Genomic DNA, 25,091 nt, shown 5'->3' with positions numbered 1-25,091 from the left:
AAGCTGTAAGTAAAGTTGTGATTAAAAACAGTGGTGTTTATGGAGAGTAGAATGTGGAAAGTTACCTCGACAAGAATTAACTTCAGCAGTAATTTTTTTCTTAAGAACACTCTTACTATTGTACAATAGCCTGATTGTATTATACCCGCTAAGGAAAACAGTACATGATTCTGTGTACAGTAGAATTATTTTAATAATAGCCCTAGAGTAAATTAGGGGGCTGTAGGTAAGTTCCTATTTTTTGGTCTGCCCCAAGTCCTATTGATGCTTTAATATTAAAATAATTTTAAAAGAAAAATGTATTTTATTGAACGGCTCCATCTATCTAAATTATGTTAGTTTTATTAGATAATGCTGCCCTTTTTATATGAAGAGTGTGGGAGTTCTTGGAAAAAGAAAATTTTAGTATAAGAATTTTTGTTTTAATATTTGAGTTGATTTTTGTTTCATGAATTTGAAAATCCTTGTGGAATTGTTACTGGTGTTTAGTATCCTTTGGAAATCAGTCCTAATCTTGTCAAGCAGATGTTTGGGTCTTAAAGTAGCAGTTTTTTAAGCTAATCAAGGGTCCTGTAACAGATGTGTAATTTAACTGACTTTTCCTTGACCACAGTGGTATCCGTTACCTAGGGTAAACGATTTCTTGCTTTGTTTTTATTCTTGACCTTGTCCTGTTCTGTGTATTACTGCTTGCTCACCAGGTCCTGCAGTCATCTCTTAGGTAGGTAGCTAAAGTAGCCATTTCTGTTACCTGCAGGGCTACTTCCTGGCTGGTGCATATATTGCTGAAAACATTTCTTATGTGGTACAGGAGAATAAAAAGCAATGTAGTTGATGTGGCTTTTTTCTACTGAGAAATGATGCATTCGTTTGGCTAAAGTGGAGACTGGCAGTCAGCCCCTAAAAAATGTTTTTCACCGAGTGATCACATGTTTGTAAATGGATATGCAAGAGCTTCTGCTTGTTGGAAGGTGTAGTGAATCTTGATATAAATTCAAGAAAAGTGTTGAGAATTATTCCATACATCTTGCTCTTTAAAGAACTGGTATTTTTAAGAACAGTTTAATTTTACAGTGAATTTTTTTTTTTTTTTTGGCGATACGCGGGCCTCTCACCGTTGTGGCCTCTCCCATTGTGGAGCACAGGCTCCGGACGCGCAGGTTCAGTGGCCATGGCTCATAGGCCCAGCTGCTCCGCGGCATGTGGGATCTTCCCAGACCGGGGCACGAACCCGTGTCCCCTGCATCGGCAGGCGGACTCTCAACCACTGCGCCACCAGGGAAGCCCTACAGTGAATTTTTAAGCTTCCCATTTTTATATTTATTTTCTGAATAATGACTCTGTTTTTGTAAAAATGGTACATACACACTAAAGAAGCTTAGAAATAGTCACATTGTAAATGGCAGAACTAGTATTCAGAGTCTTGTCTGACATTCAGAGTCTTGTCTGACATTCAGAGTCAGTGAGCTTCGGAAGCACTGTAAAGTGGTAGAAAGAATGTGGACTTTAGAATTAAGTGCACCTTAGTTGATCCCTAATTTTGCTGTGTATCTGCTGTATGGCAGGATCTTACCCTTGGTGACTTTTATTTTCTTTTTAGATTAACTGAGGGTAATAGGTTTGTTATGAAGCACACATTAAGTACTTGGCCTGTAGAAGGTGTTAATAACTGTTTTTCCTTTTTACTGTGCCATATTGTTTGAAAATATCTCTGCAAGTCATTTGGGACAATTAGCTTAAAAGTGAATTGCAGTCAGGCAACTGGAAATACATGTAACCCAGGTGGACTCATATTGTAGTGTCCTTTTTTTTTTTAAAGATTTTTTTGATGTGGACCATTTCTTTAAAAAATTAATTACTATTTATTTTTGGCTGTGTTGGGTCTTCGTTTCTGTGCAAGGGCTTTCTCCAGTTGCAGCGAGCGGGGGCCACTCTTCATCACAACGCGCAGGCCTCTCACTGTCGCGGCCTCTCTTGTTGTGGAGCACAGGCTCCGGACGGGCAGGCTCAGCCACCGTGGCCTACGGGACCAGCTGTTCCACGGCATGTGGGATCCTCCTGGACCAGGGCACGAACCCGTGTCCCCTGCATCGAAGGGTGGACTCTCAACCCCTGCACCAGCAGGGAAGCTCATGTTGGCAGATTTTTAAGCACAGTTTTAATTTCATTACTTATGATTGGTCTGTTCATATTTTCTGTTTCTTCCTGGTTCAGTCTTGGAAGGTGATACCTTTCTAAGAATTTGTCCATTTCTTCCAGGTTGTCCATTTTATTGGCATAGAGTTGCCTGTAGTAGTCTCTTAGGATGCTTTGTATTTCTGCAATGTCTGGTGTAACTTCTCCTTTTTCATTTCCAGTTTTATTGATTTGAGTCCTCTCCCTCTTGATGAGTCTGGCTAATGGTTTTATTAATTTTGTTTATCTTCTCAAAGAACCAGCTTTTAGTTTTATTGATCTTTGCTATTGTTTCCTTTGTTTCTATTTCATTTATTTCTGCTCTGATCTTTATGATTTCTTTCCTTCTGCTAATTTTGGGTTTTGTTTGTTCTTCTTTCTCTAGTTCCTTTAGGTGTAAGGTTAGATTGTTTATTTGAGATTTTTCTTGTTTCTTGAGGTAGGCTTGTATAGCTATAAACTTCCCTCTTAGAACTGCTTTTGCTGCATTCCATAGGTTTTGGATCTTCTTGTTTTCATTGTCATTTGTCTCTAGGTATTTTTTGATTTCCTCTTTGATTTCTTCAGTGATCTCTTGGTTATTTAGTATTGTATTGTTTAGCCTCCATGTGTTTGTGTTTTTTACGTTTTTTTTCCCTGCAGTTCATTTCTAATTTCATAGTGTTGTGGTCAGAAAAAATGCTTGATACGATTTTAATTTTCTTAAATTTACTAAGGCTTGATTTGTCACCCAAGATACGATCTGTCCTGGAGAATGTTCCATTTGCACTTGAGAAGAAAGTGTAATCTGATGTTTTTGGATGGAACGTCCTATAAATATCAGCTAAATCTGTCTGGTCTGTTGTGTCATTTTAAGCTTTTGTTTCCTTATTTATTTTCATTTTGGAGGATCTGTCCATTGGTGTAAGTGAGGTGTTAAAGTCCCCCACTATTATTGTGTTACTGTCGATTTTCTCTTTTATAGCTGTTAGCAGTTGCCTTATGTATTGAGGTGCTCCTATGTTGGGTGCATATGTATTTATAATTGTTATATTTTCTTCTTGGATTGATCCCTTGATCATTATGTAGTGTCCTCCCTTGTCTCTTTTAACATTCTTTATTTTAAAGTCTATTTTATCTGATATGAGTATAGCTACTCCAGCTTTCTTTTGATTTCCATTTGCATGGAATATCTTTTTCCATCCACTCACTTTCAGTGTGTATGTGTCCCTAGGTGTGAAGTGGGTTTCTTGTAGATAGCATATATATGGGTCTTGTTTTTGTATCCATTCAGCGAGCCTGTGTCTTTTGGTTGGAGCATTTAATCCATTCACAGTTAAGGTAATTATCGATATGTGTGTTCCTTTTACCGTTTTCTTAATTGTTTTGGGTTTATTTTTGTTGGTCCTTTTCTTCTCTTGTGTTTCCCATTTGGAGAAGTTCTTTTAGCATTTGTTGTAGAGCTGGTTTGGTGGTGCTATATTCTCTTAGCTTTTGCTTGTTTGAAAAGCTTTTGATTTCTCCATCGAATCTGAATGAGATCCTTGCAGGGTAGAGTAATCTTGGTTGTAGGTTCTTCCCTTTCATCACTTTAAATATATCGGGCCACTCCCTTCTGCCTTGTAGAGATTCTGCTGAGAAATCATCTGTTAACCTTATGGGAGTTCCCTTGTATGTTATTTGTCATTTTTGCCTGGTTGCTTTCAGTAATTTTTCTTTGTGTTTATTTTTGTCAGTTTGATTACCTTGTGTCTCGACGTGTTTCTCCTTTGGTTTCTCCTGCCTGGGACTCTGCACTTCCTGGACTTTGGTGGCTATTTCCTTTCCCATGTTAGGTAAGTTTTGACTGCAATCTATTCAAATATTTTCTCAGGTCCTTTTTCTCTCTCTTCTCCTTCTGGGACCCCTGTAATGTGAATGTTTTGCATTTAACGTTGTCCCAGAGGTCTGTTAGCCTGTCTTCATTTCTTTTCATTCTTTTTTCTTTATTCTGTTCCGCGGCAGTGAATTCCATCATTCTGTCTTCCAGGTCACTTATCCACTCTTCTGCCTGAGTTATTCTGCTGTTGTTTCCTTCTAGTGTAGTTTTCATTTCAGTTATTGTTCATCTCTGTGGTTTTTTTTTTTATAAATTTATTTATTTATTTTTGTGTGTGTCGGGTCTTTGTTGCTGAGTGCGGGCTTTCTCTAGTTGTGGCGAGTGAGGGCTATTCTTCATTGCGGTGCATGGGCTTCTCATTGCGGTGGCTTCTCTTTGTTGTGGAGTACGGGCTCTAGGCGCGCAGGCTTCAGTAGTTGTGTCATGAGGGCTCAGTCATTGTGGCTCATGGGATCTAGACCTCAGGCTCAGTAGTTGTGGCACACGGGCTTAGTTGCTCTGCAGCATGTGGGATCTTCCCAGACTAGGGCTTCAACCCGTGTCCCCTGCGTTGGCAGGCGGGTTCTTAAGCACTGCCCCACCAGGGAAGTCCCCATCTCCGTTTGTTTGTTCTTTTATTCTTCTAGATCTTTGTTAAACGTTTCTTGCATCTTCTTGATCTTTACCTCCATTCTTTTTCTGAGGTCCTGGATCATCTTCACTATCATTATTCTGAATTCTTTTTCTGGAGGGTTGCCTGTCTCCACTTCATTTAGTTGTTTTTCTGGGGTTTTATCTTGTTCCTTCATCTGGTACATAGTTCTCTGCCTTTTCATCTTGTCTGTCTGAATGTGGTTTTTGTTCCACAGGCTGCAGGGTTGTAGTTCTTCTTCTGCTGTCTGTTCTGTATTTTTATTTTTTTTTATTTTTTATTTTTTTTTATTTTAACATCTTTATTGGAGTATAATTGCTTTACAATGGTATGTTAGTTTCAGCTTCACAACAAAATGAATCCGTTATATATATATACATATGTTCCCATATCTCTTCCCGCTTGCGTCTCCCTCCCTCCCACCCTCCCTATCCCACCCCTCCAGGCGGTCACAAAGCATGGAGCTGATCTCCCTGTGCTATGCGGCTGCTTCCCACTAGCTATCTACCTTACGTTTGGTAGTGTATATATGTCCATGCCTCTCTCTCGCTTTGTCACCGTTTACCTTTCCCCCTCCCCATAGCCTCAAGTCCATTCTCTAGTAAGTCTGTGTCTTTATTCCTGTTTAACCCCTAGGTTTTTCATGACATTTTTTTTTCTTAAATTCCATACATATGTGTTAGCATACGGTATTTGTCTCTCTCTTTCTGACTTACTTCACTCTGTATGACAGACTCTAGGTCTATCCACCTCATTACAAATAGCTCAATTTCGTTTCTTTTTATGGCTGAGTAATATTCCATTGTATATATGTGCCACATTTTCTTTATCCATTCATCTGATGATGGACATTTAGGTTGTTTCCATCTCTGAGCTATTGTAAATAGAGCTGCAATGAACATTTCGGTACATGACTCTTTTTGAATTTTGGTTTTCTCAGGGTATATGCCCAGTAGTGGGATTGCTGGGTCATATGGTAGTTCTATTTGTAGTTTTTTAAGGAACCTCCATACTGTTCTCCACAGTGGCTGTATCCATTTACATTCCCACCAACAGTGTACGAGGGTTGCCTTTTCTCCACACACTCTCCAGCATTTATTGTTTCTAGATTTTTTGATGATGGCCATTCTGACTGGTGTGAGATGATATCTCATTGTAGTTTTGATTTGCATTTCTCTAATGATTAGTGATGTTGAGCATTCTTTCATGTGTTTGTTGGCAGTCTGTATACCTTCTTTGGAGAAATGTCTATTTAGGTCTTCTGCCCATTTTTGGATTGGGTTGTTTGATTTTTTGTTATTAAGCTGCATGAGCTGCTTATAAATTTTGGAGATTAATCCTTTGTCAGTTGCTTCATTTGCAAATATTTTCTCCCATTCTGAGGGTTGTCTTTTGGTCTTCTTTATGGTTTCCATTGCTGCGCAAAAGCTTTTAAGTTTTATTAGGTCCCATTTGTTTACTTTTGTTTTTATTTCCATTTCTCTAGGAGGTGGGTCAAAAAGGACCTTGCTGTGATTTATGTCATAGAGTGTTCTGCCTATGTTTTCCTCTAAGAGTTTTATAGTTTCTGGCCTTACATTTAGGTCTTTAATCCACTTTGAGCTTATTTTTGTGTATGGTGTTAGAGAGTGATCTAATCTCATACTTTTACATGTAGCTGTCCAGTTTTCCCAGCACCACTTATTGAAGAGGCTGTCCTTTCTCCACTGTACATTCCTGCCTTCTTTATCAAAGATAAGGTGTCCATATGTGCATGGGTTTATCTCTGGGCTTTCTATCCTGTTCCATTGATCTATATTTCTGTTTTTGTGCCAGTACCATACTGTCTTGATTACTGTAGCTTTGTAGTATAGTCTGAAGTCAGGAAGCCTGATTCCTCCAGCTCCGTTTTTTGTTCTCAAGATTGCTTTGGCTATTCGGGGTCTTTTGTGTTTCCATACAAATTGTGAAATTTTTTGTTCTAGTTCTGTGAAAAATGCCAGTGGTAGTTTGATAGGGATTGCATTGAATCTGTAGATTGCTTTGGGTAGTAGAGTCATTTTCACAATGTTGATTCTTCCAATCCAAGAACATGGTATATCTCTCCACCTATTTGTATCATCTTTAATTTCTTTCATCAGTGTCTTATAATTTTCTGCATACAGGTCTTTTGTCTCCTTAGGTAGGTTTATTCCTAAATATTTTATTCTTTTTGTTGCAGTGGTAAATGGGAGTGTTTTCTTGATTTCACTTTCAGATTTTTCATCATTAGTGTATAGGAATGCCAGAGATTTCTGTGCATTAATTTTGTATCCTGTTACTTTACCAAATTCATTGATTAACTCTAGTAGTTTTCTGGTAGCATCTTTAGGATTCTCTATGTATAGTATCATGTCATCTGCAAACAGTGACAGCTTTACTTCTTCTTTTCCGATTTGGATTCCTTTTATTTCCTTTTCTTCTCTGATAGCTGTGGCTAAAACTTCCAAAACTATGTTGAATAAGAGTGGTGAGAGTGGGCAACCTTGTCTTGTTCCTTATCTTAGTGGAAATGCTTTCAGTTTTTCACCATTGAGGACGATGTTGGCTGTGGGTTTGTCATATATGGCCTCTATTATGTTGAGGAAGTTCGCTCTTTGCCTACTTTCTGCAGGGTTTTTATCATAAATGGGTGTTGAATTTTGTCAAAAGCTTTTTCTGCATCTATTGAGATGATCATATGGTTTTTCTCCTTCAATTTGTTAATATGGTGTATCACGTTGATTGATTTGCGTATATTGAAGAATCCTTGCATTCCTGGAATAAACCCCACTTGATCATGGTGTATGATATGTTTAATGTGCGGTTGGATTCTGTTTGCTGGTATTTTGTTGAGGATTTTTGCATCTATGTTCATCAGTGATATTGGCCTGTAGTTTTCTTTCTTTGTGACATCCTTGTCTGGTTTTGGTATCAGGATTGATGGTGGCCTCGTAGAATGAGTTTGGGAGTGATCCTCCCTCTGCTATATTTTGGAAGAGTTTGAGAAGGATAGGTGATAGCTCTTCTCTAAATGTTTGATAGAATTCGCCTGTGAAGCCATCTGGTCCTGGGCTTTTGCTTCTTGGAAGATTTTTAATCACAGTTTCAATTTCAGTGCTTGTGATTGGTCTGTTCATATTTTCTATTTCTTCCTGATTCAGTCTTGGCAGGTTGTGCATTTCTAAGAATTTGTCCATTTCTTCCAGGTTGTCCATTTTATTAGCATAGAGTTGCTTGTAGTAATCTCTCATGATCTTTTGTATTTCTGCAGTGTTAGTTGTTACTACTCCTTTTTCATTTCTAATTGTATTGATTTGAGTCTTCTCCCTTTTTTTCTTGATGAGTTGGCTAATGGTTTATCAATTTTGTTTATCCTTTCAAAGAACCAGCTTTTAGTTTTATTGATCTTTGCTATTGTTTCCTTCATTTCTTTTTCATTTATTTCTGATATGAATTTTATGATTTCTTTCCTTCTGCTAACTTTGGGGTTTTCTTGTTCTTCTTTCTCTAATTGCTTTAGGTGCAAGGTTAGGTTGTTTATTCGAGATGTTTCCTGTTTCTTAAGGTAGGATTGTATTGCTATAATCTTCCCTCTTAGAACTGCTTTTGCTGCATCCATAGGTTTTGGGTCGTCGTGTCTCCAGTGTCATTTGTTTCTAGGTATTTTTTGATTTCCTCTTTGATTTCTTCAGTGATCACTTCGTTATTAAGTAGTGTATTGTTTAGCCTCCATGTGTTTGTATTTTTTACAGATCTTTTCCTGTAATTGATATCTAGTCTCATAGCGTTGTGGTCGGAAAAGATACTTGATACAATTTCAATTTTCTTAAATTTACCAAGGCTTGACTTGTGACCCAAGATATGATCTATCCTGGAGAGTGTTCCATGAGCACTTGAGAAAAATGTGTATTCTGTTGTTTTTGGATGGAATGTCCTATAAATATCAATTAAGTGCATCTTGTTTAATGTATCATTTACAGCTTGTGTTTCCTTATTTATTTTCATTTTGGATGATCTGTCCGTTGGTGAAAGTGGGGTGTTAAAGTCCCCTACTATGAATGTGTTACTGTCGATTTCCCCTTTTTCGGCTGTCAGTATTTGCCTTATGTATTGAGGTGCTCCTGTGTTGGGTGCATAAATATTTACAATTGTTATATCTTCTTCTTGGATCGATCCCTTAATCATTATGTAGTGTCCTTCTTTGTCTCTTCTAAAAGTCTTTCTTTTAAAGTCTATTTTGTCTGATATGAGAATTGCTACTCCAGCTTTCTTTTGGTTTCCATTTGCATGAAATACCTTTTCCCATCCCCTTACTTTCAGTGTGTATGTGTCTCTAGGTCTGAAGTGGGTCTCTTGTAGACAGCAAATATATGGGTCTTGTTTTTGTATCCATTCAGCTAATCTGTGTCTTTAGGTGGGAGCATTTGGTCCATTTACATTTAAGGTAATTATCAATATGTGTGTTCCCATTCCCATTTTCTTAATTGTTTGGGGTTTGTGATTGTAGGTCTTTTCGTTCTTTTGTGTTTCTTGCCTAGAGAAATTCCTTTAGCAGTTGTTGTAGAGCTGGTTTGTTGGTGCTGAACTCTCTCAGCTTTTGCTTGTCGGTAAAGGTTTTAATTTCTCCATCAAATCTGAATGAGATCCTTGCTGGGTAGAGTAATATTGGTTGCAGGTTTTTCTCCTTCAACACTTTCAATATGTCCTGCCACTCCCTTCTGGCTTACAGAGTTTCTGCTGAAAGATCAGCTGTTAACCTTATGGGGATTCCCTTGTGTGTTGTTTTTCCCTTGCTGCTTTTAATATGTTTTCTTTGTATTTAATTTTTGACAGTTTGATTAATATGTGTCTTGGCATATTTCTCCTTGGATTTATCCTGTATGGGACTCTCTGTGCTTCCTGGACTTGATTAACTATTTCCTTTCCCATATTAGGGAAGTTTTCAACTATAATCTCTTCAAATATTTTCTCAGTCCCTTTCTTTTTCTCTTCTTCTTCTGGAACCCCTATAATTCGAATGTTGGTGCGTTTAATGTTGTCCCAGAGGTCTCTGAGACTGTCCTCAGTTCTTTTCATTCTTTTTTCTTTATTCTGCTCTGCGTTAGTTATTTCCACTATTTTATCTTCCAGGTCACTTATCCGTTCTTCTGCCTCAGTTATTCTGCTATTGATCCCATGTAGAGTATTTTTCATTTCACTTATTGTGTTGTTCATCATTGTTTGTTTCATCTTTAGTTCTTCTAGGTCCTTGTTAACTGTTTCTTGCATTTTGTCTATTGTATTTCCAAGTTGTGGATCATCTTTACTATCATTATTCTGAATTCTTTTTCAGGTAGACTGCGTATTTCCTCTTCATTTGTGAGGTCTGGTGGGTTTTTATCTTGCTCCTTCATCTGCGGTGTGTTTTTCTGTCTTTTCATTTTGCTTATCTTACTGTGTTTGGGGTCTCCTTTTTCCAGGCTGAAGGTTCGTAGTTCCTGTTGTTTTTTGTGTCTGTCCCCAGTGGCTAAGGTTGGTTCAGTGGGTTGTGTAGGCTTCCTGGTGGAGGGGACTAGTGCCTGTGTTCTGGTGGATGAGGCTGGATCTTGTCTTTCTGGTGCGCAGGTCCACATCTGGTGGTGTGTTTTGGGGTGTCAGTAGACTTATGATTTTGGGCAGCCTCTCTGCTAATGGGTGGGGTTGTGTTCCTGTCTTGCTAGTTGTTTGGCATAGGATGTCCAGCACTGTAGCTTGCTGGTCGTTGAGTGAAGCTGGGTGCTGGCGTTGAGATGGACATCTCTGGGAGATTTTCGCTGTTTGATATTATGAGGAGCTGGGAGGTCTCTTGTGGACCAGTGTCCTGAAGTTGGCTCTCCCACCTCAGAGGCACAGCAGTAACTCCTGGCTGCAGCATCAAGAGCCTTTCATCCACACCGCTCCTTAATTTGGGATGATTCGTTGTCTATTCATGTATTCCACAGATGCAGGGTACATCAAGTTGATTGTGGAGCTTTAATCCGCTGCTTCTGAGGCTGCTGGGAGAGATTTCCCTTTCTCTTCTTTGTTCTCACAGCTCCCAGGGGCTCAGCTTTGGATTTGGCCCCACTTGTGCGTGTAGGTCGCTGGAGGGCGTCTGTTCTTTGCTCAGACAGGACGGGGCTAAAGGAGCCGCCGATTCGGAGGCTCTGGCTCACTCAGGCCGGGGGGTAGGGAGGGTCACGGAGCGTGGGGCGGCAGAGGCCCGCGTGACATTGCTAGCCTGAGGCGCGCCGTGCGCGTTCTCCCGGGGGAGTTGTCCCTGGATCCCTGGACCCTGGCAGTGGCGGGCTGCACAGGCTCCCCGGAAGGGGGTGTGGATAGTGACCTGTGTTCGCACACAGGCTTCTTGGTGGTTGCAGCAGTGGCCTTAGCGTCTCATGTCTGTCTCTGGGGTCCGCAGTTTTACCCGTGGCTCGCGCCCATCTCTGGAGCTCCCTTAAGAAGCGTTCTTAATCCCCTCTCCTGGCGCACCAGGAAACAAAGAGGGAAGAAAAAGTCTCTTGCTTCTTCGGCAGGTCCAGACTTTTCCCCGGACTCCCTCCCGGCTAGCCTTGGTGCACTAACGCCCTGCAGGCTGTGTTCACGCCACCAACCTCAGTCCTCTCCGATAGAAGCCGGAGCTGAGGCTCCCAGCCCCGCCCGCCCTGGCCGGCGAGCAGACAAGCCTCTCGGCTGGTGAGTGCCGGTCAGCCCCGATCCTCTGCGCTGGAATCTCTCCACTTTGTCCTCTGCACCCCTGTTGCTGTGCTCTCCTCTGCGGCCCCGAAGCTCCCCCACTCCGCCACCCGCAGTCTCCGCCCGCGAAGGGGCTTCCTAGTGTGTGGACACTTTTCCTCCTTCACAGCTCCCTCCCGCTGGTGCAGGACCTGTCCCTATCTTTTTGTCTCTTGTTTATTTTTTTCTTTTGCCCTAACCAGGTACGTGGGGGGTTCCTTGCCTTTTGGGAGGTCTGAGGTCTTCTGCCAGCGTTCAGTAGGTGATCCGTAGGAGTTGTTTCACGCGTAGATGTATTTCTGGTGTATCTGTGGGGAGGAAGGTGATCTCCGCGTCTTACTCTTCCACCTTGTATTTTTAGTTTTTTAAGGAACCTCCATACTGTTCTCCATAGTGGCTATACTAATTTACATTCCCACCAGCAGTGTAGGAGGGTTCCCTTTTCTCCATACCCTCTCCAGCACTTGTTGTTTGTAGATATTTTGATGAGGGCCATTCTGACCCATGTGAGATGGTACCTCATTGTAGTTTTAATTTGCATTACTTTAATCATTAGTGATGTTAAGCATCTTTTCATGTACTTTTTGGCCATCTGTGTGTTTTCTTCGGAGGAATGTCTGTTTAGATCTTCTGCCGTGTTTTTTGTTTATTTTCAAAGCTTTCCCTGCATCCCATCCTTCTTTTTTTAAAATATTTTTTGGAGTATAATTGCTTTACAATGTTGTGTTAGTTTCTGTTGTACAGCACAGTGAATCAGTATAAGTATACATGTATCCCCATATCCTCTCTGTTTTTTTTTTTAAGATATTTATTTATTTATTTACTTATGGCAGTGTTGGGTCTTTGTTGCTGTGCGCGGGCTTTCTCTAGTTGCAGTGAGCAGGGGCCTCTCTTCGCTGCGGTGTGCGGGCTTTTTGTTGCGGCGGCTTCTCTTGTTGTGGAGCATGGGCTCTAGGTGCACAAGCTTCAGTGGTTATGGCATGTGGGCTCTCAGTAGTTGCAGCTCACGGGCTCTAGAGCACAGGCTCAGTAGTTGTGGCGCATGGGCTTAGTTGCTCCGTGGCATGTGGGATCTTCCTGGACCAGGGCTTGAACCCATGTCCCCTGCATTGGCAGGTGGATTCTTAACCACTGCGCCACCAGGGAAGTCGCCCCCTCCCTCTTGAGCCTTCCTCCCATCCTCCTTATCCCACCCCTCTGGGTGGTCACAAAGCACTGAGCTTATCTCCCTGTGCTATGCAGCAACTTCCCACTAGCCATCCATTTTACATCTGGTAGTTATGTATGTGAATGCTACTCTCTCAGTTCGTCCCAACTTCCCTTTCCCCCACTGTTTTCTCAAGTCTGTGGTCTACATCTGCATCTTTATTCCTGCCTTCCCACTAGGTATATCAGTACTGCTTTTTTAGTTTCCATATATTTGTGTTATTGTACGGTATTTGTTTTTCTGTTTCTGACTCACTTCACTCTGTATGACAGACTCTAGGTCCATCCACCTCACTGCAAATAGCTCAATTTTGTTGCTTTTTATGGTTGAGTATTATTCCGTTATATGTATGTGCCACATCTTCTTTATGCAGTTATCTATGGACATTTCTGCACATTTTTTCATTGGGTTGTTTGTTTTTTTCATATTGAGCTGCATGAGCTTTTTGTATATTTTGGAGATTAATCCCTTATCGGTTACTTCATTTGCAAATATTTTCTCCCATTCTGTGGGTTGTCTTTTTGTTTTGTTTATGGTTTCCTTTGCTGTGTAAAAGCTTTTAAGTTTAATTAGGTCCCATTTGTTTGTTTTTATTTTCATTACTCTAGGAGACAGGTCAAAAAAGATCTTGCTGTGGTTTATGTCAGAGAGTATTCTGTGTATTTTTTTCTCTTAACTGGTTCATATTATCCAGCCTTACATTTAGGTCTTTAATCTACTTCAAGTTTAGTTTTTTATTTTTTGCGGTACACGGGCCTCTCACTGTTGTGGCCTCTCCCGTTGCGGAGCACAGGCTCCGGACGCACAGGCTCAGCAGCCATGGCTCACGGGCCTAGCTGCTCCGTGGCACGTGGGATCTTCCTGGACCGGGGCATGAACCCGTGTCCCCTGCATCGGCAGGTGGACTCTCAACCACTGCGCCACCAGGGAAGCCCCGAGTTTATTTTTGTGTACGGTATTAGGGAGTGTTGTAATTTCATTCTTTTACATGTAGCTGTCCAGTTTTCCCAGTACCACTTATTGAAGAGACTGTCTTTTCTCCATTGTATATTCTTGCCTCCTTTGTCATAGATTAGGTGACCCTAGGTGCTTGGGTTTATTTCTGGAGTTTCTATCCTGTTCTACTGATCTATATTTTTGTCTTTGTACTGGTACCATACTGTTTTGATTTGTGTAGCTTTGTAGTATAGTCTGATGTCAGGGAGCCTGATTCGTCCAGCGCTGTTTTTCTTTCTCAAGATTGGCTATTTGGGGTCTTTTGTGTTTCCATACAAATTGTAAAAATTTTTGTTCCAATTCTTTGATGAAATTAGGCAGTGCATATTTTGAACTTGAAATACTGTGTCAGAGTTCATTGCAAAAAATAAACACTGCTTGCCAAAAATCCTGACCCTGTGGGTTGTGCTTATTCACGTTAAAGGAAAATGTTGCTATAGAACTTGTTAGTTCTCATTGTCAACCAGCTAGATTCGGTATGTTTTCCTGTCAGAAATGATCTTTCTTCTTTTTCAGGTTTTTCTTTTTCTTTTTTTGTGGCTGCGTTGGGCCTTTGTTGCTGCGCGTGGGCTTTCTCTAGCTGTGGGGGGGTGGCTACTCTTTTTGTGGTGCGTGGGCTTCTCGTGACTTCTCTTGTTGCAGAGCATAGGCTTTAGTAGTTTTGGTGCACGGGCTCAGTAGTTGTGGCGCACGGATGTAGTTGCTCTGAGGCATGTGGGATCTTCCCGGACCAGGGATCAAACCCATGTCCCCCGCATTGGTAGGCGGATTCTTAATCACCGCACCACCAGGGAAGTCCCTTCTTTTTCAATTCTAAAATGACAGCATCTGCATTGAACAACCATTGGACTAACTACTTTCACTTCTGAATTCAAACATTAATTGGTTCATTAGGTAAGGAGTCTTGCCATGAGTTAGTTTCAGTATTTCGTGCTTTGCTTACATGAGACTCCTCCTCATCCTCCCAGTTATCCCTTTGGTGCACTGGAGATTTCTTGAAGCAAAGTACCTTACTAAGCTTTGAGATGAGTTAGAAGTATGACTTTCTTCTATAACGTATAAGAGCTATTGTGAAAGGGAAGGTAGAAAAAGGGAATGAATGATGCCCATCAGTTTTAGAAAAGAGTACAGGAGGAAGTTGGAGATCTGGAATTTGATTTCCTGAAACTGTCCAGACCCAGGTACCTCCTGCAAAATATCAAACCTTACACTGGTTTGAAGACCCTTGAGTTAGGGGAACAGCATATCTTCTGCTTTAATTGGTATTGTGCATTAATCCTTCTAAGTAAATTATCTCATTTACTTTTAAATTTTGCCTTGAAAGCTTTGTTTGACAGATTTATAACTGACCTTTATGATGAAATAGAGTGGTTTTTACAGGAGTCCATGAACCAATGAACATAGTAATCAGAACCTCTTGGAAGTGATTATTAAAATAGAAGAATTAGAAAAAAGGGAAATGATCTTTACCTCACACTTGACACCAAGATAAATATTTGGTTTTCCAGAGTTGAGTATAAAAGAGAAAACCTTAAACACATTAGAAGGAAACATGGATCAATATAAAGACTCTTGGGTGTGGGGAAAGCCTTCATAAGCAGTCCAACACAATTATTTTTTCATTTATAAAGTCTCCAAGGCTTTCCTCGTGGCACAGTGGTTAAGAATCTGCCTGCCAATGTAGGGGACACGGGTTCGAGCTCTGGTCCAGGAAGATCCGACATGCCGCGGAGCAACTAAGCCCGTGTGCCACAACTACTGAAGCCTGCTTGCCTAAAGCCCGTGCTCTGCAACAAGACAAGCCAACCGCAATGGGAAGCCCGCGCACCGCAATGAAGAGTAGTCCCTGCTCACCGCAACTAGAGAAAGCCCACGCACAGCAATGAAGACCCAACACAGCCAAAAATAAATAAATAAATTAAAAAAAAATAAAAGAAGTCTCCAAATTATTGTTATATACCTGTGTTTTAAAAAAATGTGAAGTATTATCTTTTTCAGTAATCCAATTTTGAAATGCATGTAAGATTAACATTTACATCTAAGTTATCTTGCAGTTTCTTTTTTTTAACAGGTTTTAACATTTTTTAAGATTATTTTTTTAGGTATCTATCTGTGTATCTGTGTATCTGTCTACCTATGCCGGGTCTTATTTGTGGCACGCAGGATCTTCGTTGCTGTGTGTGGGATCTTTAGTTGTGGCATGTTTTAGTTGTGGCATGTTTTAGTTACGGCATGCAAACCCTTAGTTGGGACATGTGGGATCTAGTTCCCTGACCAGGGATTGAACCTGGGTGCCCTGCATTGGGAGTGCAGAGTCTTAGCCACTGGACCACCAGGGAAGTCCCATCTTGCAGTTTCATATATCATCTTTTCCCTTCTGCTCTTCAGCACAAAGAACCCTACAAAGTGCTCTTGTAATAAATATGACCTAGTACCCATGAACCTTCCTAATGATTCCTTTGCTAAGTTTAGGGGTTATTTGGCTTTTGGTCGCAGACGTGGTTGGTTGTACTTGTGCAGAATGGGTAGAATTAAAGTTGTTAGGAAATCAGTCTGCCATGTTCTCTTGGAACAAACTATTGACTACCAAGCTTCTTTAAAATGGAGATCTTCATACTGAATAATAATAATATGTATACTTAAAAATTTGAATGTTGAATAGTTGAACACATAGAGATTTTTATAGTACAAGTTGCAGACTTGACAGATTTTTTTTTAAAGTATTTACTTATTTTTTGGGCTGTATTGGGTCTCAGTTGCGGCACGCAGGATCTTTCGTTGCTGTGTGCGGGCTCCTTGTTGTGGCATGCGGGCTTCTCTGTAGTTGTGGTGTGGGCTCCAGAGCATGTGGGCTCTGTAGTTGCGGTACGTGGGCTCCAGAGTACGTGGGCTCTGTAGTTGCGGCATGCGGGCTTAGTTGCCCTGCGGTACATGGAATCCCAGTTCCCTGACCAGGGATTGAACCCACGTCTCCCACATCGGAAGGCAGATCCTTAACCACTGGACCACCAGGGAAGTCCCCAGACTTGTCAGATTTTAATAATCTAAAAATGAGTAAGAACCTATTTTCCTTTTGTTCTTATTTTTCTTTAAAGTATTCTCCCCTGCCCATCCCCAATGAACAATTTGTCAGTGACTGTTTTACTTCTGGCCCTAGTGTGCCAGGGCCCAATTGAAATGCAGAGTGATTTCTCTGCAAGAGAATGACACAATTTACCACATCTTAATTCCTTATGAAGGTAGTTGGGACAAATGAAACATGTACTTTCTCAAGATAAGTTGAAATTTCAGCCCTCTCTGTATTTATCAGAAATAATACCATACTGAGTCACACTCTCATGACTGAAAAAGCACAGCTGGTAGGAGAAGTTGCATGTTAATGATGTTGTTAGTGTAGGAGGGCCACTACATATAAGGAAGCAGAGACTCAGTTAAGTACCTGCTCTTTGGGTTAATATTCAGAAGGACCAGGAAACATTATCCTTGGTCAAATAGGCTAAATTAAATTGAGACACTGGAGGGTTCACAGGGTATATCAAATCTGGATCAAACTAAAATGTAACAGTCTCATTTGATACAATATAGAAAATTAATACAAAATAAAAAGGACAAATTACTGATCAGTTTGAGAACTATGGCTTATGTTGCCTTGAAGGGAAGATGTATTATACTTTTTAGTTATGTATATTTTTCTTTTGTGGGATTAAATAAAGGCATTGAGTTATTCAATAAATACTTAACTGCTCTCACTATGTGCCAGGCACTCAGGTATTAGGCGTTTGGCTGCAAACGAAAACAAAAATCTGTCTCTTCATAAAACCCTATGTTCTTACTGGTGAAGAAAAATAATAAGTGAGTAATGTATATACAGAATGCCAAAAAAATTTAAAGCACTGTGAGGAAAAATAAAGCATGGGAGCAAGATGGGGACTGCCAGGCTAGGGAACAGGGTATTGCAGTTTTAAATAGGATGACAAAGAAAGGACTCAATGAAAAGACAATAAAAAGCCATTACAGCATCATTTGTGATAAAGATAAATACTGGCAGCAACCCAGATATCCATCTCTATGAGATTGGTTGAATATATTATGCATCTATATAGTGAAATGCTGTACAATAATAAGTCCTACATATACAGAATGATCTCCAAAAATTAGTGAAGTGATAGAAACAAGGTGCAGAATGATACACAGAATATGTTACCATTGATGTCTATCACATACATGATATATTTTCCTAAATGCATGGAATCTCAGTGGAAAGATATATAAAAAAACTGTTAATAATGGTTGTCTTTGGAGTGAAGGGTGATTTGTGGACAGGGAGTGAGGATGAAACTTTATATCTCATTTTACTATGTGTTACGACGTCAGAATAAGTAAGTAAGATGTAAAATAAGAACATGGAAAATTGTCAAATTAGAAAATGATGGAAAAGCACATACATTCATAAAACCTAGTGGCCTAGATAGCCGTCTAGCCTAGGTAGTGAATAAATGGGATAGTTAATAGAAACATGGACTCACTTCTGATGAGCTGGAGACCTTGTTGACAGTGACTGTTCCAGAGCAAGGCCAAAATCCTGTTTTGTTTGCGTAGTGGGTTGTGATCATGACTGTAACATTTAGATTTGTCTGACTTTTTTCACTCTTCTAATCAAATGGAAGCTGTATTCATTTCGTAGGGCTTCTACAATGAAGTACCACAGAAACTTGCCTCATAGTTCTGGAGGCTAGAAGTCCAAAATCAGGGTGTCATCAGGGCCATGTTCCTCCTGAAACCTGTAGCAGAATCCTTCCTTGCCTCTCCCTAGGTTCTGGTGGTTTGCTGGCAATCCTTGGCATTCCTAGGCTTGCAGGTGCATAATCCAATCTCTGATTTGTCATCATGTGGTTTTCTCTGTTTGTCTCTCTGTCTTCTTCACAATGCCATCTTCTCATAACGACACTGATCATATTGGATTTAGAGGCCCACCCTACTCCAGTATGACCTCATTTTAACTAATATCTGCAACAACCCTATTTCCAAATAAGGTCACATTCAGATGTCCTGGGGGGTTAGGACTTCAACATATCTTTTTTTAAGGGGTGGGAGAGAGAATGGGACACAGTTCAACCCATAACAGGCTTTCCAGTTTAAATTGCTTCCCTATTACAGCCTTTCATATATGTAGAAGTGTTTTGGAAAGTTGTATAGAAAGATACAAGTTTAGTTTATTTTTAAAAACTCTTACTATAAAAGTTTTTCTTATGGGGAGAAAAAACCATCCCACCTCCCTGAATAAAATCATACTGAAGAGTGCAACATATTTATTAAAGCTGATGTTTTAGTGAAAATAATTTTTTTTCTCTCTAAATATTGTGAAAGGAGAGTATGGGCATTGTAAGTAGAAATGAGTTAAATATGATAGTGAGTTACTAATTTAGACATTTTATGTGCTTTTTAAAAAATAAGAATACCTTATATTCTCTTTTTGCATTTTTATTCTCACTCCTGAGGAAATAGCTTCCTTTCCAGATCAGTTTAACCTCAAGGTACAGCAGAGAGGACAAAGTCTTCTATTTTTCACCCCATTCTTCTCAGTAGTTTTTCTTCTTGTACTCATAGCCATTACAATTCTGTGAAACATTAGGAAACTTAAATCTTTAAAATTCTCCCTTGCCTTTCCCTTTTCCTCATGTATAAATCAGAAACCAAATATTTGTTAGTCTTCAAAGTCGTTTTAAAAGTTATTATATCCTAAACTTTTTCGTTGCAGCGCGCAGGCTTCTCTTTAGTTGTGGCATGTGGGTTTTCTCTTCTCTAGTTGTGGCGCACGGGTTTTCTCTTCTCTAGTTGTGGTGCACAGGCTCCAGGGCACGTGGACTCTGTAGTTGAGGCACGTGGGCTCTGTAGTTGGTGGCACTTGAGCTCTCTAGTTGAGGTGCGCGAGCTCAGTAGTTGTGGCATGTGGGCTTAGTTGCCCTGTGGCATGTGGGATCTTAGTTCCCTGACCAGGGATTGAACCCACATCCCCTGCTTTGTAAGGCGGATTCTTTACCACTGGACTATCAGGGAAGTCCCTGTATACGTATTTTAAAATGTCCTCTGACTTGCTGAGAAAATTACTCTCATAATGTTATATCACATTTTAAACCCATTCCCCTTCTGATGTTCACACTCCTGATGGCTTACTCTGTGCCAGACCATGTTTCAAGCATTTTACATGTATTAACCTAATTTAAACCTCAAAATAGCCTTATGAATTATACCCATTTTACAGTTTAGGAAAGTGAAGCATGGTGAATAAGTTGCCTAAAGTCAACACATCTAACAAGTGGCAGAGCCAGTATTCAAACTTTGACAGTTTGATTCCAGGGCCTATTTTCTTTCTTGCTTGCTTGCTTCCTTCCTTCCTTCACTTAACCTAAGTGAATGGTCATATGCATTTGTTTACAGTGTACTTACGGAGGAAATAAATGGCAGTGATTTATTGCAGTGCTAATAGGCATTATAGTGATAGTTATGAGATTTGGGGCAAATTTCTTTACCTTTCTGAGTCTGTAAAATGAGGGCATTGAACTAGATTTCTTACAGATCTTTTTCCCTGTTAGATGTATATTTCTTTGGGAAGGAAAAGGAATTGGCATTTGACATTAAATGAGCAAGGAAATGGGACATGTATTTAGCACATTTTCCTTTCAAAATCAGAGTAATTTTACAGGGTCAAGGAATGATGATGTAAGCCACTATCCATTGCGGAAAAGTGGAAAGTAAACAAAAATGTTACTGTAAGACTTAGGACTTTAGCTTCTTGTAGTTTGATCAGCTTAAACTGCAGACTTTCGAATTGCAGTGGATTTGGGCATTTAAGAATAGATTTTATTTTTAAGTTCATAAGATGATCTGAGGATTGGAAGAAATCATAAACTTGAACTAAAGCAACTGTCTGTGGGACTTTTTTTTTTAAGCGTTTAAAACTTTATTTAATTTAATTTATTTTATTGTCTTTGGGAATTTTGAATCACTGTCTTAATATCCCAGCCTCTGACGATAGGTATCCCAAGGCAGGACATTCCACCTTTAGGCAGCAGTGCCTCAGATAGAACATATATCCCCTACTCATTCACTCTAGTTCTGCCATTTGGGATGATGCAGAACTAATATGATTTTTCTCTGTGACAACCGTTAAAGGTATTGAAAGGTAGCACTGTTAACTCATTTCTTTGAAAATTCAGCCTTTTTTCCATAGCAATACAGTGGAACTGAGACTGGTTAACTTGGAGAATAGAAATCTCTGGGTGGAGATGGGAGTATGCAGTTTTGATGCTGTCTGAAATTTAATGGTTAAGTTCAGCTCAGGAAGTAATGCATTTTGTGTATCCACTCATCTGTTGGTGGACAGTTAATTTGTTTCTAGTTTTTGGCTCTTACAAATAAAGCTGCTTTTGTGGACATAAACTTTCATTTTTCTTAGGTAAACACCTAGGAATGGAATGGCTGGGTTGTAGGGTAAGTGAACAAGTGTTCTATAGAAAAAGAATTGATTTTTGAGTATTGATTTTTGTATCCTGCAACCTTCCTAAACTCACTCATTAGTTTTGGTCATCTTTCAGTTTTCTTAATTACATTTTCGGATTAAGCATAATGTCCTAGTTCACTGTCAGCTTAGATGTGAAGAAATGTGTAAGCTTACAAAATGTAATGCATCACTTTGATATGTGGCATCCCCAGTGTTTTCTTTTTATGAAATACTAGTATTCCTTCTAATATGGAACTTTGAAATTTCAAACTGTCATTATTTAAATAGTTGAATTTATAGGCAGTTTCAGGAAAGTAATTCTGAGGGAGGAATTGCTGTTTATTTTTATGGTTTTTATGGGATTCTAAGAATCAGTTCACATTATATATTTAAAGAATCAACCACTTTGGTGATGTTTTTGGGAGGATGAGGGAGCGTGTATGATAAGGACTTAGAGGTTTCAGCACAAACTGCATGGATCCCAGTCCAGTTTACTGAAATGAGGAAGACTGAGAAAGCAGTGCATTTGGGATCATCATTTCAGCCTTGACATGTTGGGTTTTAGGCCTGTTGTTTGTTGGCTTTGTTAAGTGCTTATAAGTTTATTCGAAGGACCGTAAATGAAGAAATATATCTTAGGTTAAAAATAGGCCTAAGATCATACAACTAGTTATTTGCAGAATTAGATCTCAAACCTAGGGCCCTCTGACTCCAAAGCCAGTGTGGTTATTCCTATGCTATATTATATCCATAAGGCAGAAAAACAGGCTTGGCTTTGACAATAATAAATGTTTCCCATGAGCTATTATAAATATATAGCAGAGTTTGCAAGCTTAGATGCAGTCTTCTAATTTATAACTAGATAAAGAGCTGTAGGCAGCTCTCCTTTAACACGCTGTGCAGACCAGTCCTGTGTGCTGCCACCAAACATAAATGTGTGTTGGATTTTGCTCGGTGCATTAAGAGTTGCACCTGGTAGGGGCTTCCCTGGTGGCGCAGTGGTTGAGAGTCTGCCTGCCGATGCAGGGGACACGGGTTTGTGCCCGGGTCCAGGAAGATCCCACATGTCGCGGAGCAGCTAGGCCCGTGAACCATGGCCGCTGAGCCTGCACTTCCGGAGCCTGTGCTCTGCAACGGGATAGGCCCGCGTGGGGGGGGGGGGAGAGTTGCACCTGGTATACTGTGGACACAACAATAAATTTACATGCTGGGAAAAGGGTGGTAACTGTGTAATAAGCACATTACAACCTTTGGAATGCAGGTTGCTTAGTTTGAACATGGGGCTTGGTGACTCTGGTGTTTAAGCTCAGTTTTCATGTGGATCAGTTAATTATAGGTGGGTGGGGGAGGAAGGAATTGCTCCCTGCAGCATTTTGCCTCCTAATTGCATGCTTTCATTTGCAGATAGGGCCAGTTGTGAGTGTGTGGATTTTTGAGTAAAACCTCGAACCCAAATGAGAAGAAACCTTCAAGAAACAACTTATACTGACAGTGAGTTTACAGTCATCTGTATGCATATTATGGAATGTTCTCAACCCAGAGATAGCTCTCTTGACAAGGAGTGAGTGGTGAGTCTGACTATCCCCACTGGTAATTAACCTAAATCCTTCTCTTAAAGAGAAGACAACTCCTGCATGCTTAGCATTTACCGACTGTTGAATAGTAAGTTAATTTTTGTGTTAACAGAAGATGACTCCAGCACAGTTTAAGAGAATTCTTTATCCCTAAAAGTGTGTTTAATGTGTGATTGCAGTTTGACTTTCTTCAGTTAGACACATCCCTTCCTTTGCCTATGTGTTTCTATCTTTTTTTTTTCCCCCAGTCCAAATAATACCACCCTCCAAGGCCTGTCTTCCTTGATATATTCAGCCATCACTAAAGTGATGGTCATGATAGTTAATAGCATCCATGCTAATCTTGGTTATGGTAGGTCTCATTGCCATTGGAAGTGATTGTTTTAGGAATGGGCATGAGATCCAGTTTTGGCCAATGGGAAATAAAAGGAAAGTCTGCAAGAGGCTCTTGGGAGAAGTTTTCTTGCTTTTGAGAAAGAAGAAAAGAGATTGTCCTTCCTGTAGAGCTTGTTTTATCTGGATGTGACATCTGGAACTGCTATAGCTATCTTGCCTGAAGGTGATTCCCTTACTTAAAGGTGGGCAGAGGGAAGAGAATTCCAGAGAAGTAGAACTGGAGCCACGTTCACTATTCCTAGAACCACCTTCACTGTAGATTCCTTATTATGTGAGATAATAAATTTTCTTATTGTTTAGGCAGTTTTGCCTTTAGATTTTCTGTTACTTGTTGTGGATATCATCCCAGTTCACTTGATCCTCCTCTTTCTGATTACCCACTGGCATTTGTACTTCATTCTCTTCTGAGCTGTCCAGTAATGTTTGTGTATATTGCCTTTGTAGCACATTATAAACTTTGTGATGTCAAGGGCTATGTTTATATCCCTGCTATGTCTACTAGTTCTGTCTTCTTAAAAAGCCATCATTGCACATTTACTGAATTAAATTATTTGAACAGTAGAGGATTTGAAAAATCAATTCATAGATTTGAAAAATTATAGAGATTCTTTCAATGCACATTCCTTTCTTTGACCACACTGCTTTCCTCTAGGATTATGAATGAAGTTTGGCTTTTGATTTAAGATGACTTGTGTGTAACACACTTTCAGTTGGTTGGTTCTACGATTTGCTATTTATTTTTATTCAACTTTACCATGAAAATCAGCTCCTCTCCTGTATATTTGAGTATTGGCTTTTAATCTCATAGATTTTGTTGTCTTCTCTGTTATAAAAATGGAATCATTTACCTTCTATTTTTTGTGCTAGTTACAGGAATGAGGGACATGATAGTAGAAACATAATAATTGAGAAATAATTTGTATTTGGCTTTGGAATGCACGCTGTCAAAAAGACTCCCTAAAGTGTGCATCTCTGTTTTGTTCTTAGGACCTAGTTTTGTGTAGGTTTGTGTAGGGGAGAGAGGGTTGGTGATGAATCTAATGTCTTTGAGGAGTCTTGAGTGGCAGGATGGATTATTTAGTTGATTCTATTTTAAAAGCTCTGTAACACCACCCTTCCCCACCCCCCCAACTCAAGATATCCATGTACTTGTCCATCTTTTCTTTAGATTCTGCTATTATAATCTTGAAAAAGTGGGATAAGAACCTTGTTTTCTTCCTGAAAATTTATAATGTTGCTTTCAGTTTTGTTAAGGAATATCATAAACCTTTATTGTAATCTGGTAATACATTCTGAATCCTTCAAAATGACTTATATTCAGGGAAGAATTTACTTTTTTATTTTTTCGTGTTGGGTTGTGATTAAATGGGGGGAATAACTTTTTAAGAAGATAGGGAAAGTTGTATGATGTGCTTGATCCATTAGTTTTAATTCAATAATGCCGTTATTTAGTATACTTATTAAGAAGTTCAAATCACCAAGGTCAGCTTTAATGTATTTTATTTCATGTATATTATGAAGAGTTTGTAGGAATGAAGCATGTGTCTTAACCTAAGGCAGACATGGCAGGCATATGATCTAAGCCAAATCAATCAGAATGATCTTAGGACATATACTAGAAATGCCAGGATAAAGGTACTTTTTTTTTCTGCTGAATTTCAACCTGGCAGCCATCTTCCGACCATGAAAGGAAAGTCAGTTGAGTAAGAAGCCAACAGGGAAGGAGTAGAGCAGAGCAAAACACACACCCTGATCACCTCTTGAGATGCTGGATCACGTCTTCCCTGAATATAGTATACCTGGACTTTTCAGTTACCTGAGCCAGTAAATTCCAAAACATCACAACTGATACATCCTTATCATCACCCATTCTATACCATGTAATGATAACTGAAGGGACTTGCTAAGACTAGAATTGTGAATTAGGCAAGTATGTCTCTGATACAGGTGTGCAAGGTGACAGATGATGCAGTCCTTTCATTGATTTATTTAAGGTTCAGGTATTAAGTACAAGAGTTAAG

General features: G+C 39.8%; 1 protein-coding gene across 5 annotated transcripts in view; it reads left to right on the top strand.

Annotated features, from left to right (window-relative positions):
• The window catches only part of CDC42SE2 (CDC42 small effector 2), a 112,533-nt gene that overhangs the window by 12,353 nt on the left and 75,089 nt on the right, over nt 1-25,091 (top strand). Inside the window, exons 1-2 of one of the 5 annotated variants that reach the window (XM_027098436.1) lie at nt 3,938-3,989; nt 22,505-22,668. The exons of 1 other annotated variant lie outside the window; for it this stretch is intronic. The gene's annotated coding sequence lies outside the window, so the exon portion shown is untranslated. Of the gene's footprint in view, nt 1-3,937; nt 3,990-22,504; nt 22,669-25,091 lie in introns of those variants that run through there. 3 more of the 5 variants (XM_027098455.1, XM_027098446.1, XM_027098426.1) reach the window with 3 other exon arrangements.

This window comes from Aethalodelphis obliquidens, unplaced genomic scaffold (genome assembly GCF_003676395.1).
Source record: "Aethalodelphis obliquidens isolate GAN/ISIS:26980383/991018 unplaced genomic scaffold, ASM367639v1 scaffold4, whole genome shotgun sequence".
NCBI lineage: Eukaryota > Metazoa > Chordata > Mammalia > Artiodactyla > Delphinidae > Aethalodelphis > Aethalodelphis obliquidens.
The sequence above is the reverse complement of the archived record's forward strand: the minus strand, read 5'-3'. Positions and strand labels throughout refer to the sequence as shown.